This window comes from Athene cunicularia, assembly GCF_003259725.1.
Source record: "Athene cunicularia isolate RWA chromosome 1 unlocalized genomic scaffold, athCun1 chr1_part2, whole genome shotgun sequence".
NCBI lineage: Eukaryota > Metazoa > Chordata > Aves > Strigiformes > Strigidae > Athene > Athene cunicularia.
This window is the reverse complement of record NW_020799092.1, coordinates 62,463,905-62,484,063: the sequence shown is the minus strand read 5'-3', so window position 1 is coordinate 62,484,063 and position 20,159 is coordinate 62,463,905. Positions and strand designations below refer to the sequence as shown.

The 20,159-nt window shown below is 38.1% G+C and overlaps 1 long non-coding RNA gene across 1 annotated transcript; it reads left to right on the top strand.

Annotated features, from left to right (window-relative positions):
• Positions 1-860: 860 nt before the first annotated feature.
• LOC113487474 lies at positions 861-19,711 on the top strand. Its single transcript, XR_003399797.1, has 3 exons — positions 861-876; positions 6,886-6,890; positions 19,614-19,711. It is a non-coding gene; the product is annotated as an uncharacterized LOC113487474 (long non-coding RNA).
• The last annotated feature ends 448 nt before the right edge of the window (positions 19,712-20,159 follow it).

Below are 20,159 nucleotides of genomic sequence, written 5' to 3'. Positions count from 1 at the left end.
GGATTCAATTTTTCATCTTACTCATCATTAAGTGGGTAATGGGCAGTTTCAGGCTTGTAATGAAACTAGGTCAAACAGTAGCCTGCTTGTATAAGCTCCAAATGTCTGGTTCACTGGAGTTTGGTATATCTAAAATGACAATAGATGGTATTTTGATGTACTTTACAGAGCAGAAAAGGATAGACATATATTAGTCATGAATAGATTTTTCTTCTGAAATATGCTGCAAACTAATTATGTCCCAAGCCCAACATTTCACTTTTCAGGACTTTGGGATGTGGTCAGAAATGCAATTTCAATGTCCAAAATTCAATTTATGTAGTTAAAATCCTGGCAGCTGTCACTGCACTAACTCTAATCACCATCTCAGAAAAGATACTTTGAAGTCCAGAATTTAAGTCTATGAGGGAATATAATACAAACTATCATAAAATCTTTATATAGCCCCCCTCCTCACTCATTCAGTGTTTCAAGTACTTTGTCCAGCTGTGACACAATAGATAATACACAGTATAGCTCTCTTTGGCAAAGCTAATGTAGAAAAAAACCCAAACCAAAACAGTTCATAATTCCCATTTTTGAAATTTAACCAGGTCTGCCGTGACCACAGATGAAGATAAACTCAGAATTTATTATTTGTAAAATTTGCATATACACAGTTTTGTACAAGCTTCATAACAAAGTAAAAAGAAAAAAAAAATGAATGGTAGATGCTGAAATATCAGATTGTAAGGCATGTTCTAGGGGTTCTCATGTGGTCATTCCTGCTTAGCCCACAGCAAGCCACTAATTCAGGCTCTACCATTTCTCTTCATGTCTTTTCTTTCTTCTGAGCTCCTCTGGGGTGAAACTGCCTTTTACTCTCTGCTTGTAAGAGTAGATGGTTTAGTCAGGAACTAGATTATGAATTATGATAATGGCACCTGGCTACTATAGATAACAGCATACTTAGACAAAATGACAGAACCATGTAAGGCTTCACAGAGTGAAAATGAAGGCCTGGAAGAGAAGCATCAACAGAGGTCAGGATATTTACAAATTTGAAGGGAATTTGAATTAGTAAAATTTTCAGAATACCCCATCTTTAGGGACCTAGTGTCCTTTTATATAACTCACACTGTGAACTCAAACCTACACTGCTGAAAAAATGAAGACTTTTAATCTTTCCTGGTCTATATCCCCATCAGGCTCAGTTTTGCTCCAGTGCCATAAGTCTTACTTTCCCTTCTGCTCAGCCTCACACCCTCGGTATCTCCAAAGGTAGGGGCTTAGCTATTCCAGTCTTCAGTCTTACATTAAGCACACCTTCTTAAAAATGGCATCTGTGGATTCAAAACTATCACGGCCAAAAGGAGTCAAAAGTGTAGGTTTCCCATATTGTAAATATTAGTCTATTCTCTTAGGCTATTGTGTGGAAGTCAGTGCATGACCTGAGCATGTCTAATGGATCAGGCTTCTCTAAGGAGTTAGGGTGGATTTAGCTGCCTCGTGCCTTTTATTGGCTTTCACTGCAGTGTAGACATTTTATCCCCTCAGCCAACGCATCTCTGAGTAAGTGATTGCCAGTGCTGAGGAAATTTGTGCACTGAAACGGAGGAACAAATTGATTTCAAGCACCTCCAAGGCTTAGACAGGACTGGAGTGTCAGCAGTCTGAGAACTGTGGACCTAGTATAGGGGGCTTGGGAAGTAAGAATGAAACCTAATCCGAGGGGCAGGCAGCTGGTCCCTGGGCTTGGTGTAACGGTTCAAATGAATACCTGCACTAACCGTTCACAGTCTTCCTTTTTTGAAAGGAAAAAATCAATGTATTATTTTGTTCTATCCTGACCCCACTTATTACTTGAGCAGAGTGAATAATTCACAGTATATATATTCCCTGACAGAGCTGCTATTTCTCCTCTTGGACATGAATCTATGAAACCATCTGCCTGTAGCTATAAATAGATTGCAGTTTTCTCATGTTTATCTGTCTGAAAAAATGCAATTTTTTTTTTTTAATCCCAAATCCTATTATCACTATGGATTAATCATGACCTAATCTCTGAACTGTGTTTTCTGTTCACAGAAATCACTAGGGTGGTATATTTCAGCCACAGATTCAGAGAACTCACATGTGTTGCTATTTGTTATTGTTTAACCTTTTTTTTTTTTTTTTTTGGTCAAGATTTATGATGAACAAATTTACACATTTCTAATCTATTCAATATTATAAGAGCTGAGGGAAGATACAAAAATGGGTGCAGCATAAAATAAAACTGAAAAAGAGTGGTTAAACAGACTAAGTAGTTTTCTGAGTCATTTCTGAACCCAAAGCTGACACGGAAATTTGAAGTCAAATGTGTTCAAAACCTTGCAAATAATACTTTGAAATTAAATTTCCACTATCCTTTATTGTAGTAACATTCTGTGACAAGTACAGCAGTGGCAGGGTGCAGGTTGAAGGAAGCATAACAGATATGAATATATTATAACACTCACAACTATTTTTGGAAGGATTTAGGTTTCATTTGGAATGCGTTTTACTGTAGTCATTGCAGCCTTTTTTATGCTCGATTAATCATTGTTAATTTGTGAACTGGTTAAGACAAGGGTTACTTCTTACTGCAAGAATGTGAGTCATCTTGGTGGATCCAAGGCTGTCTGCTAAAAAGTTCTGGTTTTCTGTCTTTCTAGAAGTCTGTTGTCCAATTCAGCCCTACAGCTGGATCAACAAAACAACACTGAGTGAATCATCCGCTGTCACCCCTGTAAGCAAGGTTCTTGCAGTAACTCTGAGTCAGGTCTAGAACTAATGCCAAATTTAAAATATGGCCCCATCTAAGCTATTTCTTCACAAGTGAATTGAGGTCTGTAATTGTCTTAAAAGATATTTTTATCCTCTGAAAACAAGTCTAGAAAAAGAGATAGGAGAGAACTGATACTGCACTGAAACCATGTGAGCTTCAAACAGAAAGACTGATAGTAACAAATATATATTACAAGCTTTTGTATCCTTAATATGCTGGACACCTCATGACATATTGATTGCCTTTAGTTCACTAACCTCAATGGCAGTTTAAAGCATTTGGTATAACTGGAGATAATAATAATTTCACAGGAAAAAACTTTTCTAATGTGGCAGCTTGTATGAAAAACTGTCATGTTAACCACGGCATCTTGGGTTTCGCATTGAATCTTACCACATATTCAGGCTACTTAAGTGCAGCAATCCCTGTCTATCAAAAGGTGGATCGAGGTGTTCAGAAGTTTAATTTCTCAGGTTTACATTTGGCACTTAAATATGCAATCTGAGTCCTAAATTACCATTTCCTTCAGTTGGATATACAGCTACTTTTTGTTAAAATTATTGCTCCTTTTTTATGAAACATCTAAAAATTGAAAATTATCTTGATAAAAATTTCAGTAATAGTTGTTTTCACTACAAAGATGCTTGAAAACTTTTCCATTCTTTTCTGTATTTCTTTATTTTAATTTGGAGCTTTTTTAGTTATAAATAGATACAAGTTGCAAGATATTTTCTGATTAGGTGACCTAGCAAAATATGGTCAAGAAATTTAACAGAAATTATTTTGATTTATATTCCTTCAGGATTATGCCAGCATACTGTGATCACCTCTGAATTGATGAAGGGGAAGTAATCTACCCGCAGCCCTGTGGGCTGCTGCAAAATCAGGGAGAGCAGCTTGTCATCTTCTGTCTATTAGCTGTCTGAGTGTATTCCTGATCCATTCTTGTGACAGTTACCTCATCACCCCATACGGTAGTACTGTACATTTCTTCCTGTATAGGAAAAATGGCATGGGGTTCAAATAGTGATACAGTCTAGACAGATTTACTACACGACTTATTTTGAACAGCTGAGTTGTCTATATTCTTTGTTAATATTAAGGTACAATTTTGATAGGTTGGCTGGTTTCAGTACTTGTTTGGTTTTTTCCTATGTCTGCCTATGAGGAATCTGGCTTGCAATACATTTTCACTTCTTCTGTTTCTATGACAGTGCTAAGATCTGCACAGCTCCTTCTTTTATGCTTTTAATTTTTCTACTGTCTTATATTAGTGAAATGTCAGTAAAGATTCCTCTGTCCCCATATCAGAATAATGTTGGCCCAATGCAGTGGAAAGTCTGCCACAAAGCACACAGATTCTAAGAATCGTTCATTTTTCAGTATATGAGTCATTCTTCAGTTGAAATCCCAACACGTTTATCTTATGTGAGGTGCCTTGACTCTGCAGAGATGACTGAGAATAGTAACTCATGTACCAGTAGTCTTCATCCCCTTTAGTAGGATTTAACAACACAAGTTTCATATATCAAGATCACAGAGCTATGTGTATGTATAACAAGCTCATTGCATCTTACTGTAAATTTATGTACTCGATTACTACTTTATATCAAGTCAAGGAGAGCCTTTACTCACCTTGAAACTAGAAGTGATGCGATCCAATACTATAGCATCTCAGAAGTGGTTAAAAAAAGCAACAGCTACTCTAGCAGATGTAATTGAGGAGTCAGTTACCAAATAACAGTGTAAAAGCCTGAAGCCAAGACAGACCACTTCTGGAAAAGCAGACTTAACAGTACAGTGGGAAAATTTTCACATGGAGATAAAAAAATTATAGATAAAAAAGGGATTCTAAGTGGAGGGCAGCCCAAAGATGCCGGTAGGATTTCTGCAGCTGCCTAATTCAGGGTCTCTGGGTTAGGAGCAGAGGAAACTTTGGGCCTGAATGTCTGGATGTAAAATCCATCTGTACTTTAATTTTGTTTGAAATCCTTGAGAGAGGAAAGCAGCAAATGGGCCTTAGAGAATGGACATGAGGTAACAGAAAATTTCTAAACTGCCTTGCTAGCTGGACTTGAGTTTGACTCATTTTCTGAGCGGAGATACTTGATTCCCTGTTCATAAGGCATTTTAGCACCTAAACTTCCCTGCTTGGAGACTTAATGGCTAGTACCCATCAGCAGAGGAATCCTCCTTTCTTTTGTCATCTCAAAATCTGCCATAAACATCGTGACTTATAACTGTGTAGAAACCAACACACTTTCCCCAGGAGTATCTAGTAATTTTTCAGACTTTTGACAAAAGTAGCACTTCATGTGCACCTTTTTTTTTCACAGAACGTTAAAGTCTATACAATATATATGAAGATATACACAGACTATGAAATGGCAATCTAATTTTGCTCTGATATTAAAGACACATATCCAGCAAACAAAACTAAATGTTCTTAGGCCTTATTTCTTAATGCTTTGACTATACAGGTCCTGAGGGACCCTTTGGAGAGGAAAACTGCTGTGGAGAGAAATTTTTATCTGGAGAAAGTGGTGTTACTTGAAACTGCTTAGAGGTGTAGACACCTACACAAGTTTAAGAGTTCATGTGAATTCTGGGATATTTATTTATTTATTTATTTAAGAGTAAGATGAACTAAATGTCTGGCATAACAACTTATAGTCCTGTGAGGCTAGCCCATTGATTGGCATTCAGTACGAACATTTCAGAATGTAAAACCAAAAAGTTACTCTGACGTTGCAGAAAATTCTTGAGGGAAACATGTTTAGAAGGAGAACTGTGTTGTGCTTGGGAAAGTCCTACAGTAACCCAGGAGTGGAAAGACCTGAGGTGCCAGATGAACTGTAGTGGTTTGATTCAGGACTTACCAGTGCAGGGGAAAAGAATCCAAGTGTCGTTCCCTGCAACCCTTCAACAACTCAAGTATGCAAATGTAGAAAAATTACATGAAATTATTCTAACTGAAAGGTAACATTAGAATGTAGAACCCCATCCGATTAGCATACGAAGAAGTCCCATTAGGTGCTCTAAGAGACTTAGACCACAATAATCGGTGTGCAAAAGCGCACTGGGACAAAAACATATACCAACTATGCTCACAAGTGGATAAATCATTGACAAATATTTTATCAAGTGCTCCAATTAGAGTGGGTTGTGTGCAAATTTATTCTAATTTTGCAAAAACACTGACCTGAAAAACGGACTTTATGTTTCTGTGAAGAGGTACCTGTTAATGTTAACAGATAAAACAACCTTTCTACATAGTGTTGGAGTATGGAAAAACTTCACTAAAATGCTCCCCTTACCTTTGGTAAGCAAAAAAAAAAGTGATAAACCAAGTGAAATCAGTGAGTCTTGGCCTTTCAATAAATAGGATGGTTTTAAAGAGCTTGTGTCAAGAGGCTCCTTCACAATAATCACTTCTATATGAACAGCAATTTTAAATGAAATATATTTAATTGAGTGAAAAACTGTTAAAAAATATATAACCAATAGTATAAACAAGGTTAGGTCAATGGTAGGAACTCGTAAAGAATGATTCTTTAAAGCTTCCTAATCTCTTCTCCTTGAGAAGTTTTCAATATGAGCATCAGAGTAAAGAAATTTTTGGCAATATAACCTTCAACTGACACTAAAAAAGATAACCTTACCAAGTTTAATAGGATCATATTTTTACAAATTTAGGAAGTGATGAAAATTTTGAGTTACTTGAACACAATTTTTACAAAATTTCAACTGTATATAGCAAATATCTGAGAAAAGTACAAAGTAAGGTTGGAGATGTTTTGCATGTCTAGATGAGACAATTATTTTCTACTTATATTTTAACATTGAAATCACAAACAACTTTGCTAAGGTTGATATTTTTAATCTTTCTTTTTAGTTTTAGTAATTTTTTTACTGACCTTATATTTTTATACCTATTTGCTTAAGCAAACTTTTAATACTTGTTTAATTAATCTTTCATCCAGTTTAATTTCTGTTTTATGGAAATCTTATGGTATGTATCTGGATGACATATTTAAATATGGACATCAAAGAAAAAAAAAATGACATATTCCTGTGATGTAGGAAAAGCAGTTTAGCACAGGTTTAGCATAGCCTCCCATATTTGAATACTAGAGTGGTTGGGGATTATAGCACATAATCTAGGACTTTAATTAGTTCATGTGAATTTATGTGCTTACATAACTTCTTTGAAAGAGACACTTCCTGAATTGGGAACCAAGGGACAACTGAACGAGTCAGGAAACAAATAAACAGATATTAGGAAACAAATGCTTATATGTCTATGACAGAAGAAAACAGCCAAAATACTGCATTAGTCAGTGAGTAAGCATAAGGCAAGATGGAAAATAAATTATCGTTCTGTGGCAATTTTTTTCTCCCACATATTCTGATGACAATTCAAAGCCAACAACAGATGCAATTCTAATTTATCTCATGTTGTGGGTGAAAAGACTCGAATATCTCACTTCTGAAACCTATACTCTTGTCTCAGCCTCTCAATGGATTGTGAACAGGAGAAATAACAAAATTTTTGGAAAGGGTCTTCGAAGTTTAAGGTCTATGAGGATATTTAAGAGTTGCTAATAGGTATCTTTTACCTCATGCAGAGGATGCTAACTTGTAGAACTGTATTATAGAAGTTAAAATATTTTCTTCGCATAGATATGAAGCTTAGTAGCATTGTGAAATACAGTAATAAAGTAAAACCATCTTTTCATCATTCACAAGTTTAGATCAATTACAAGCTTGCGTTTTTAAGGGGTTCTCTCATAAGAGATCACATCCTGATTGAAATCTAAGAAGGGAAAGAAAAAGCCTAGTTAGACTACCAGAAGATCCAAAATTAAATCTAACAAAGGAAGTGGTTCAGCAAAATCCAATCTGTACATCTTTTTTTTTTTTTTTTTTTTTTTTTTTTTTTTTTTTTTTTTTTTTCCTCAACTTAGAGTTCAAAAGAAATATCAGCTCTGTGGTTATGCAATGATTGAAGAGGTTAGTAGTAGATCAAAGCAGAGGACAGAAGAGACATTGGTGAGCATCTAGGAGGGAAAATGGATAACATTTTCCTTGGTCTGGTCTGAGAAAATATGGGAATGTGAGGGAGAGAAGGGGGAGGAAACATAAGATCAGACTTCACAGAAGAAATACTTTTGCTCAGAATGACTGGTGAAAATTTCCAGAGAAAAACTTGAAAGATGCTACCCCTGTACTTTAATCCTTCAAAATGTTTTCTGTAACTAATTCCTCATCTGAAATCTGTTACTTTGTTTTAAAATACATTACACAATTAAAATCCCCCAAAACTCCAAGCCACATTTATTCTTTCTCCTTAGTGCTCTGCTGTGTTGCAATATATTACAAAGAGATTTTTCCTTGGGAAATGAAAACTTTTCCATATTAATCTTATAATATTCCTGTGATTTAACAATATATATTTTCCCTTTTTTGTTAATGGTTGAAAATATTTTTACTTCTATTTTCAACATTTTTAAGTCAGAAGGAAAAATATTCCTTGTAGTTTACCATATAAATAGATCTACAGTCATATAGAATTATTCACTATTCAACAATTTGCGCAAAGTAAATTTCTAAAAATAGTGAAGCTGAATTTCAACAAACAACTAATTGTTATATGTATCCCAGGTCTTTTGTAAAATATCCTTGGCTTTAGGATTAATAAATATATATATATATATATATATATTGTACTACAGTAAACACCTCTGAAATATTAGAGTCTTAGCCTAATTCCATTCTTCCATTTTATCTAGTTGACTTTTACTTACATCCCCAGTTCTTCTCCTGATGGTACTCCTGACTTGCACATGGCAATCATGTGAAACTTTCTTTGGAAGAAATTTATCACATTTGCTGTGTCTGCCAGTAGGACTGTTTGTGATTTTACCGGTGGAAAATATGAAGTGTCTCAAACTATTTACCTGTATATTACAGATCAAAATCAGACTTAAAGACAATATTACATGTGTGACTCCCAAAACATGAAGGAAAGTATTATATGTATCCTGTCAGCAGGAAAAAGGTTCTTTCTATCAAATTCTGTGGGTGGAAGTGGGAATATATTATAGATGCATAATTAGTGAGAAGCAAGCATATTCCTCCCTATGGTCCAGAGGAATTTCTCAGGCCATTTGATAGGTGTAATGGACAAGACGCCCCCCAATTTTAGGATTATTTTCAGGGAATGAGGTACTTCTTTATAGGATGAGAGCTCTAATCACTGAGCCACAGAATAAAGTAAATCTTCTTTGGATCTGTTTAAAAAACCTAACATATCTTCTACTGTATTTTGTACAGAGCCTAATTCCATGGTTATGACTTAGGTCTTGGGAGATAATCACTCAGTCTGAGCATATGCCTCCAGGGTTGGCAGCAGTTGAGCAGTGGGTTTTGAAGGTCACAATTTTGGATTTAGGCAGAATTTAAGTGCTAATTTGAGGGATTTGGAAGCTTTCCCAAGATCAGTAGCTGTGGTATAGCAGCAAATGAAATCCAGTTGTCTTGTGTTGCAACTAAAAACACTGGGCCCCAGAAAAGACTGTGAAATAACTTGGATGTTAAATCATGGTCTTCATGGAAAAAAAAGGTTAAGGGGTGGGATTTGTAGGTATTTAAGAATCGAGTCACCAAGTGTTTCTTTTTATATACTGATAAAATAGATGATATTCTGACTAAATTTGCTATTGAAGAAACTACTGTGAGGGGGAGGGTTACTACAGTCGTTGTGACAGGCCTATCAATGGCCTTTCATGGTTATAATTTAAAATTGCATTTTGCAGCTACACAGATGAGGGAAAAGAATTCAGAACAACAATTTCTTAGAGACAGATTTGTGGTAAAGAGTGACGAGAGTAATTTTGCTTTTAGAATCCTATTCTCTGACACTTCGTTAAGATGACAAAAAGCAGAATTTATTACGTTTGGGAAGATGGAAAAATTCTACTGAATGAATATTTGCAAAATTTGTGCTCAGTGAAAATAAAGAGCTAGAGCAGGAGGTCTCTCTGACTTAGATACCCTAAGTCCTCATTCAAGTGCATGGTTATTGGCAAGCAAACACAAATCCTACTGTGCCTTGCTATTTAGCCATGACATTCATCATGGGTAAAAACGTGCATATTACACATTACTTTAAAAATATTTGTTGAGAAGGAAGACATGGCTTAAAAATACATGTAAATATACATCTGAAGGGCTGCAGTGACTGCCTTTCTTTTGATCTCAGATTCAGGTTCACTTTTCTTGGTAAATCATATTTAAATTACATTTAAATTAAGTAAGAGAAAAGACCCTTATATTGACTTCAGTAAGAGGAAAGGTAGATTGTGTTAGATTTTTCATAACAGGCAGTTATTCAGCAAGGCAGATATACATGTGTGTATTGAAGGCATGCTACTGTAAACTTTTCTAGAATAGCTTTTATTATCTGTAAGAGTGTATAATCAGGCAGTTTGTCAGTCTTTCTAAAGGAGAGAATAACTGCATCTTCAGAATTCACATAGCAGAGATATTCCATGTTAAGAACAAACTCTCACTTTTCCCCCAGTGAAGGATCTTCACATGTGAAGATGCTCAACAAACCTTAAAACATATTCCACAATTAAAGCAAATATGAAGAACCTAAATAATCAAGCAATGACAGATTTGAAGTGTGCCTGATACTGAATGAGGGAGCAAGACTACAGCTGTATTTAACAAATCTAGTCTAGTTTAATGACAACTAGGGGATGAACAGATTATTAAAATTCCTTTTTCCTGTTCCTTCTATATAATGGTTGGCCCTGTGACAATTTGATGTTTCTTAAACAAATTCCTCATTCTGATTAGCATTGGAAAAGATATTCCTAAATCTAACTGGCTGGAGTTTCAGTTTATCTGGAAGAACAAAGGCTTGACAAAATCTTCTCTACCCTTCAAGTGCTAAAAGCCGAGAGTTTTCGCTTCTTGCATTTCTAAGAAAAGCCTGATTGAATTTACTTCTGTTTCACTTTTAAAACTTCCTGGCTTTTCATTCACAAATCACACGTTTGTCTTCTCTCAGAAAAGCTTTGCTTTTGTTTTTGTGACCTACATTTGTAGGGCTCCTAATTAGCAGGCAGCACTGGGATCTGCCGTCCCTCAATAACTGCTGCTTTGGGATCCTAAGCTAAACAGAAAGCATGTTGCAGAAATCCCAGTAAAAGTAACTACCTACTACTGTCTGGGACCTTTATGTGAACCGTGTAAAACAAAAAAGCATCATAACTGCAGATTTTCCCATATATTGCATTAATGTCCTAGTCTGGCAGCTATTGAAGTTAATATGAGAAGGATCAAGCATAGAGGTGAGGTAAGGTAAGTTTTCATTGTCTTTAAAATAAAAATGTACCAGCATTACGTTTATCAAAGCATTCTTCCCTGCATTAGTGTTTGCAACCACTTCCTCAATTTTCTCTTTTTTCCCCAAAATCTTTCCTTAGCCTCTGTAAATAATCTGCTCATTATTTTTACCTTTGTGTTAAGATGAGAAAGTGGCACAACATCCTACTTAAACAACATTAGACCACACAACAACTAAGTCGTCTCTGTTCCAGTTGTCAAAGTAAAAAGGAGTTTCGCTGCAGCTGGAATGCAGCATTTGACTCTTACTTTTTGTATTAAAAACTTGTTATGTATTGTGGTGAATTCATATGAACTGCTGCATTCAAGCACATCAACCAGCCAGCTCCTCCTATCACAAGATCTTGTTACTTGCTTGATGACATTTTTAGACTCCTGCTATGCCTATCCCCAACAGTGCCATGTTAGTAGCTGGTCAGCCTAATGCTTTGTCCTGCAGAATAAGTAATATCATTATCATTAGAACAAATGAAGTTTCATGCTTCACTTCATACTCTGAGTTTGCTGTACTTAAAGGCACTTTTTTTCTTAAAAAATTTCTTATGATGAAGCCTTTTCCGAAATCTCAGCACCTGCAACATTTCTCAAAACTTATAGGAATCTTTAGCTCTGTGATCACTGTTCCTCAAAATCAAGCTAAACTGAAATTAGCCAATATGCTCAAAAGCTGTTGGGAGACATAGATGATGATTGAGTGACTGCTTTTACCCTTGGAATTTAGGCTAGAAAGACTTGTACCTGGAAATATGTGCGATGTGTCCCACAGTAATGTCTGTGCAATGTAAATCAGATACTTCAGGCTAGAACCACAAGGGCAGGAGACAGGTATGGAGACATGTAACTCCTAAGTAACCTCTTGCCTAGAATATGAGATGTTCAGTCTTTCCCTGTTCCAAATTATCTAATAGTACAGCAGAAAATTTGCTGTACTAACATAGCAAGACTAGTTTGTTTCCAGAAACCAGTTTTCTTGGGGTTTTTCTACTTTACCCATGCTCCATCATCTGGCATGAGAGTGGAAGGAATGTGCTATATGTCAGGCAGCTGTCCTGCAGATAGGCTCTTGTGCTTGCATGTTATGGGAAGCTGTAGGATTCATTGCACATGTGCTTTAAATACGGAGCTTTTTGCAGGTCCACTGTACATATACAAAACTAATCTTCTGTGTCTATCTAACTCCTAATTCTCTTGCAGTAGGAATCATTCTATATCTGAACAGTAAATTTGGCATATCTATCAGCTGTGTGACATATTGCACAGGGTCAGAAACAGAGGCTGCTGCATACAGCCCTCTCCCAAGACTTCAGAGGGCTGTTTGAACCTGGATGCATGTATGCATGCCGTGACTCATCCAGTCAGAAAGGTTGCACAGTGGAGACTGAGGGGAACTGATGATCATGCTGAGGAGTCTATATTGTCAAGAGAGACTTGACCTAGATATCAGTCCCAGGGGCAAAAGGAAGAAATTATCCTCTTTTATTTAGTAGTCAGATGGTTTCAAGAAGGGGGGATGAAGTTCCATCTTTATTTAAATGGATATTTGTCTTTGACAACAGAGTAAAATTTCACTTCAATTTTTCATAGTGGAAAGTTAAGTCTGTTCTCTTAAGAAACAGTTTTCTTACTCAGATGGATGGATTAGTGTATGAATACATCTCCCATTCTGTTCTGGTTTCTAACTCCAGGGCTGTTGGCTATAATAAGATGATTAGATGAATATTGCCTTTGACTTGCGGAAAAATCACTCTATAACTTTTGGGGTTATAAAGTGGGTATGTTTATTCAGTGCTGGGCGCATGGGGGATCGCTCCACCACAAGCACGCGTGCCGTTTGCAGCTCCCGTCCGGCTTATATGTTACAAAATAGTACATATTCATAGAACGCCTATACATATACATAGTCTACTCCTGCCTCCCCTCGCTTCTCATGGTAATCAGGTCTCCTCCCCTTGCGCCTGTGCGATGAGCTCGTCAAGTTCTGGGCAGGGGTTGCAGATTCCTGGGCAGGGGTTGTATAGATGAAGTACCTCTGCTTCCTCGCTGATGAACTTTTCACCCTGTCTCTCTGAGCAGCCTCAGTTGTTCTCTGGCTTCTGACCAGACTGCCAGGCCAGTTTGTGCTGGAATTTGGGATAATCTGTTGCTGACACCCACAACTTCAAGGACCAGAGGAGGCTTCTCTTTGAGCTAGGAGATAGTAGCCTGGCAACATTATCAGCACCTGGTATGTCTTTGCGAACAGCCCCATACACCTCCTTTTGTCTTTGCACAAGTTCCCCAGTCTTGCACGATCAATCTAAGATTGTTCAGACTCCCCATCTCACCTTCTCTTGCCTTGCATTGTTCAATACATTAGATGTGCTTCTCCTCCATAAGAAAAGCATCCTCTAGCTTGGCTATGGTTGACTTGACTGCTCAGAGATTTCAGACTTTTTTGGTGCCCGCTTTCTGGCAGAAACACAGGACATGCTTATAAATCACAGTGTAGTTAAAGGTCTCCAAACTGATGTTTCTGTATAGTGCAGTGCAGTGCCAGGCAGAAATAGGAAACTGAATCTCAGAGCAACAGCGTAGTGTTACAGTGGCACTGCGATCATACTAATACACCCTTCTAGAAGGAAAGGCTAACTGGCACCGACCCAGCAATGCTAAAGCCAGTAAACTGCTTCAGTTCTTTAAGAGACTCAGTCACCACCCGCTTGGGGCTTTTTGTGCCATATTTGATCTACGTAGACATGTGCTTATTTGCAGTTTTACAGTCACTTAGGGCCCTTAGACTTTACTGATATTCATGATGAGGCACTTTGCCAATGCCATAAAGATTTTTTAGCAAATGCTGGCTGTTGAAAGAGAGCTCTTCCTCTTGAACCTTGCTTGTTCCGTCAGCTTCTGTGGAGCATCTGTACAATGTACACCTTGGGTCCAACTTTGTGTCTGCAGACAATCTAAGCTTTCACTGTAGTCAATGGAGATCTAGTCCGTGGAGTATAGGGAGATATTCAGCTTACCAGGGGTTTGTTTTAGGTGAGCTGATTTTGCTCTCCATGTAGGATTTTTAGTATGTCAACCTACAAATTGTCTCCTCATGTCAATCCATTCTTTCAGGGTCAAAGTGACAGGTGTCACAGGAGTAATCCAGATCTGTGGTTACAAGAATTTCCACTGTAGAGGAGTGATGCCTTTACGTTAGTTGTTTACCCTGAAATTGTCCTTTACGCTGAAATCGCCTTTCATTCAGCCCACATTACAGCAAGAACAGGGAATACTTATCTGTGAAATCTGAAACAGCCCTTGCAAAGATTTAGATGTGCGACAAAAATAAAATGATCCTTACTGAACTCTTTCTTTCTATGTGTCCAGAAGACGAATTATAGATGCTCCAATTACCAGATCCCCTTTTAGGGTCTTTTGTACATGAATGTTAGCTTGTTTTTCCATATTCTGCAGATTCACCTATAGATTTAACTCAAATCCCCTCTCTTCCTCTCCCATGAAATGCTATTCCTCCTTTTTTATAGGAGACAAATATAAGCTTCTTTTTTTTTTTTTTTTTTTTTTTTTTTTTTTTTTTTTTTTTTTATTGACAATTACAACCTCTTTATAAATCATAATGTCTCAGTGGAAAAGCTAGCATCCCAGTACCCCATCCTACAGAAGTCAGGAGGTTTGAAGCTGTTTACTTCCTTCTTCACTTCCCTCCTCAAAGAACATCAAGCAATTCTCATGTGGTTTTCCAAATCCTGAATGTTATTCTGACAACCACACAAAATCTAATGCATAAATGGAGTTCTTGGCATGAAGTCTATTAGTGATTCCTGACTGAGATTAAAGAGAACAGGAAACAGCCGCTCTGGAGTAATAAGAGACTTGGCATGGCTCAACCCCTACCTTAGCTCTGTAGATGCCATGGCAGCTTCTTTGATGCTTACTACAGAATTTAAGCCCTGGAGGCCTCTAAGTGCCTCCTGGAGGAGGCAGTTGTGCAGCTGGGCTCGCTGTCTGCCATTTCAGCGGTGGGACTCTGTGCCCATGTGCATTCAACATGTTCTGCTCTTTTGCATTAGTGTGAACTACATTGGGTGAAAGCAGCTGTGGATGCTGCTGAAGTGCACACATTGCCTACTTTAGTTCATAACAAAGATAATGTTTTCTTTCCTCCCACTTTTTTTTTTTTTAATGCCATAGTGCACACAACTGATTACCATGCAGTAAAAAAATGCACTCTTCTAAACTCTGAAAATAAAGTTGCTCTTTTCCTGTCAAGACAGTAGCAGACACATATAATTGTGCACTTGAATGTAATGTTAAATGCAATAACAAGCGGGCAAGTGACGCCAAATTGTTTAAAAGACTCCCAAACTCAGCAATTTTCAAATGAGTTGGAACTTGCAACTTGATTTCTCTTGTTCCACATAAGCTCCTGAGTCAGGAGCTAGTCTTTGTATGCAATTGGACTCCGAAATAATATTCTAGGAACAATCAAATTCAGTAAATGCTCCTGTTCCTTTCTGTCCCCTGGCTCAGCTCACAACTTCTTCTTGACAGTGAATGGCAGCTCTCCTACAACACTGACTGAATAATCAGAGAAAAATATCTCTATTTTCTTTGGTCTTGTTTAAACAAAACCCCACTTTTTATGCACTTGGAGGCAATTCTATTTCCCACTTGCTAACAGAAATTTTGTTGATAACCTTTACTTGAGAGGTTTTCCATAAAGCTAGCTACATGGAGAGCTTAACTACAGGATAAGAGGCAACATATGTAAGACTGATAGTACAGTTGAGAAACACAGAATAGCTGCTGAAACATACATGTTAATAAACATACTGAGGGTTTATTTTCTTGGAATATTTTGAAGTGAAAGAATTCTGAGTTGTTCAGAAAACCTAAAATTAAAGCCTGCAATTTCTCAATATATATATATATAGCAGTGATAAAGTGCACAATAAAACTATTCTGTCAACAGTATATTGGTTTTTACATAGATACTTAATAGAGAACCTGAGTCCAACTTGGTGTTAGTAAAAGCCGTCTTTAAGTGCTTTATCTAAGAGTTTCATTTTACAGTTGTGTGACTCAAAATACACAGAAATGGATCTCTGATTTAAATGCTCTCATTTGGTTTTATATTTATTATATCTATCTATGCTAATCACTTTATCATCAAGATTCTTCATCAGCTTTTAAAACATTAAGGACATACAGATTTCTTGTGTTGTAATTTCATGTTGAAAGAATACTGATTTCTCCTTACACCATGTTGAATGAAGGTAGGTTTTGGTATCCATATCTGCACTGTTGCTAAGTCTCTCACTTTCATCGTGGATCTCACATTTGGTTAGCTAAAGATATACCTCCTGGAGCCATTTTACTGCACAAAGATCCCTTCTTTCTTTATATTTTTGAATTTAATAGCCCTCCCAGTTTTGTCAAAGACTTTCTCAAAGATTTTTAATTAAAGATTCTAAGTTGAGTGAAGTTTTTGGGAGAGAGAGGAACTAGGAAGGTATTGCTTGAGAGGGTACAAGGGGCAGGAAGGAAGAAACAGAGATTTATAAGATTTGTTGACTTAACCTTCTTAAGTCCAGCTAATATGGTCTCTGTGCCTGTGAGCTCCATATTTGACAGCTAATGGGGATGTGTATACTCATGTTCTGTTTTGCTTAATTCCCATAAAATTTCAAAAGCTTCAATGCATTTTGTAGAGCAGGCTCATAAACCGAGGTGGCTTACATTCCAGGTCAGCTCGTCTTTCATCCAAAATAGATATTTTAATGCAATTAATTTTTCATTACTATATTAAAAATAACATTTAGGTGGTTTTGGCTTATTTGCTGCCTTCTAATGCTAAATGAAATTTATTTTTGAAATGTAAATGGAATTGCCCTTTGTGGTTTATCTTATCATGTAAGGAGGCCTACCTATGTTTTTTTTGAGAGTATTGATAATAATATAAAATTGCTATTTAGACTGTGTAAGTATTCTGACTGGAAAGAAAACAAATAAACAAAAGACAGATTTGGCCTTTGTCTCATCTTGAATATTTGTTCTCTTACCATAAGCCTGACATTGACAATTACACTCGTGTATAGGAAGCTAAGGTGGCCAACATCCTGTCATACAGCAGATCTAGGCTGCCAGAGTAATGAAATGCATCTACAAACCACCATCAAACCACTGGAGGGTATCTATTGTGTGTCCAGCATGTCCTGGTGATGAGGTGTGTGTCTTGCTGTTCTGATGATAAAACTTTTGTGCACAGCCTGAATCTCTCATGTGGTCTCCGTTGCAGGAGTCAGGCTGAAATGGATTTATGGTGACACCTGTTTTGACGATGTGTGATGTCTTTAAGCATGGTGAGGCAAAGTCTGAGGTCCAAACCCCTGTATGAAGGGGTTATGTGACCTACCATGGACAAAAGACTAGTCTCTAAAGTACAAGGTCTTCCAGGGTTGAGGTTATGATGAAATATATAACCCACAAAGCAGTTTTGCCACAGTGCGTGAAGCACTGTGTTTTCATATTAATTCTTCTCTTCTATAAACAGGTTTTATTGTTTAACTTTGTGTATGGGACCAGATGCTCATCTGATGGTTAGATGATCTGGTCTGATTGATACCAGCTGTGAATCTGATCTGTAGCTTGTTCTGGAGCTGCACTGAGAAAGTTAGCCTGGTTTTGGTCTCCTTATCCCCTTATGTGCAGTCTTTGTTTCTACAGTGTTTTGGCTTTGTAAGAGAATGAGAAGGTTTCACTACCTAACAAAGAAAGCTTTGATTGGGGCCTGGCAAACAGAGTCCAAAATTAATGTTCTTAACAATGATGCTTTGTTCTCTGAATCTCTTACTTTTTCAGATCGAAGAAAGTTAAATATAACCTGGATGGGGCTACTGTAAAGAACTACATGCCAACATTTGATTAAGTACATTTTTTGCTTGATTTTCTGTGGAACATGATTTATGCAATCATTCTCTCTGAAAGTCTGTGCCCAGCCCTTTGGCTAATTTCAGACCAGTTTGATAGGGCAGAAACATTTATAGATAACTACCTTCTTATAAGTTTTGTTCAAATAGGCACTTGTGTAAAGGAAATGGGTCCTAAAAGTGTTTAGATTGAACATAAGATCACTGAGTAGTTTAGGCTCATGAAGTCAACTGGTCTAAACCACTGCTCAGAGCAGGTCTAACTAAATCAATGTGTCTAGTTGAGCCTTGAACACATCCAAAGATGGAGATGTCATGTCTTTGCATGTTCTGTTCATGTATTTATCATTCCAATAGTTAAAAAAAAATGCATCTTAATATGCAATTGAAATTTCCAGTGCTCCAACCTGTGTCCTTGCTTCTTGTCCTATTGCTGTATACCTCCAAGAATCACAGAATCACAGAATCATCTAGGCCAGAAAGGACCCTGGAGATCATCTAGTCCAACCGTTCTCCTAGCACAGTTCCCACCTACAGCATATCCTTAAGCTCTAAATCAACCTGACTCTTGAACACCTCCAGGGATGGGGAATCCACCACTTCCCTGGGCAGACCATTCCAACACCTAAAAACCCGTTCTGTAAAGAAATGTTTCCTAATATCTAGTCTGAACTTTCCCTGGTGCAATTTGAGGCCATTCCCTCTTGTCCTATTGCTTTCTACTAGGCTAAAGAGGCTCAAACCCGGCTCTCAGCAACTTCCTTTCAGGGAGCTGTAGAGGGCGATGAGGTCTCCCCTCAGCCTCCTCTTCTCCAGACTAAACACCCCCAGTTCCCTCAGCCTCTGCCCGTACGACCTGTGCTCCAGACCCTGCACCAGCTCCATTGCCCTTCTCTGGACACGCTCGAGTCATTCAATGTCCTTTTTGTAGTGAGGGGCCCAAAACTGAACACAGGAATCGAGGGGCGGCCTCCCCAGTGCCGAGTCCAGGGGTCAGATCCCTTCCCTGTCCCTGCTGGCCATGCTATTGCTGACACAAGCCAGGATGCCATTGGCCTTCTTGGCCACCTGGGCACACTGCTGGCTCCTGGTCAGCTGGCTGTCAATCAACACCCCCAGGTCCCTCTCTGACTGGCAGCTCTCCAGCCACTCCTCCCCAAGCCTGTAGCGCTGCTGGGGGTTGTTGTGGCCCAAGGGCAGCCCCCGGCATTTGCCCTTATGGAAACTCCCCCAGTTGGGCTCAGCCCATGGCTCCAGCCTGTCCAGGTCTCTCTGCAGAGCCTCCCTACCCTCGAGCAGATCAACACTCCCACCCAACTGGGTGTCATCTGCAAACTGACTGAGGGTGCACTCGATCCCCTCGTCCAGATCATCAATAAAGATGTTAAACAGGAGTGGCCCCAAAACCGAGCCCTGGGGGACAAACTGAGAAAAAGAAGAGACTGCCTCCATCTTCTCCTTGTCATCTGACCAGATAGTTATAGAATCATAGAATTATTTAGGTTGGAAAAGACCTTTAAGATCATTGAGTCCAACTTTAAACCTAACACTGTTAAATCTACCGCTAAACCATGTCCTTAAGCACCACATCTACACATCTTTTAAACACCTCCAGGGATGGTGACACCACCACTTCCCTGGGCAGCCTGTTCCAATATCTACAAACCCTTTTGAAGAAGAAATTTTTCCTAAACTCCAATCTAAACCTACCCTGGCACAGCTTGAGGTGACTTCCTCTTGTCCTATTGCTTGTTACTTGGGAGAAGAGACCTACACCAACCCCCCTACAACCTCCTTTCAGGTAGTTGTAGAGAATGATAAGGTCTCCTCTTAGACTCTTTTTCTCCAGGATAAATGTATTGGGTTGGTGTGGCAAGGTTTTGGTAACAGTGAGGCTACAGGGGTGGTTTCTGGGAGAAGCTGCTAGAAGTTTTCCATATGTCTAATAAAGCCAATGCCAGACAGCTTCAAGATCGATCCACTGCTGGTCAAGGCTGAGGCCATCAGTGATGGTGGTATTGTCTCTGTGA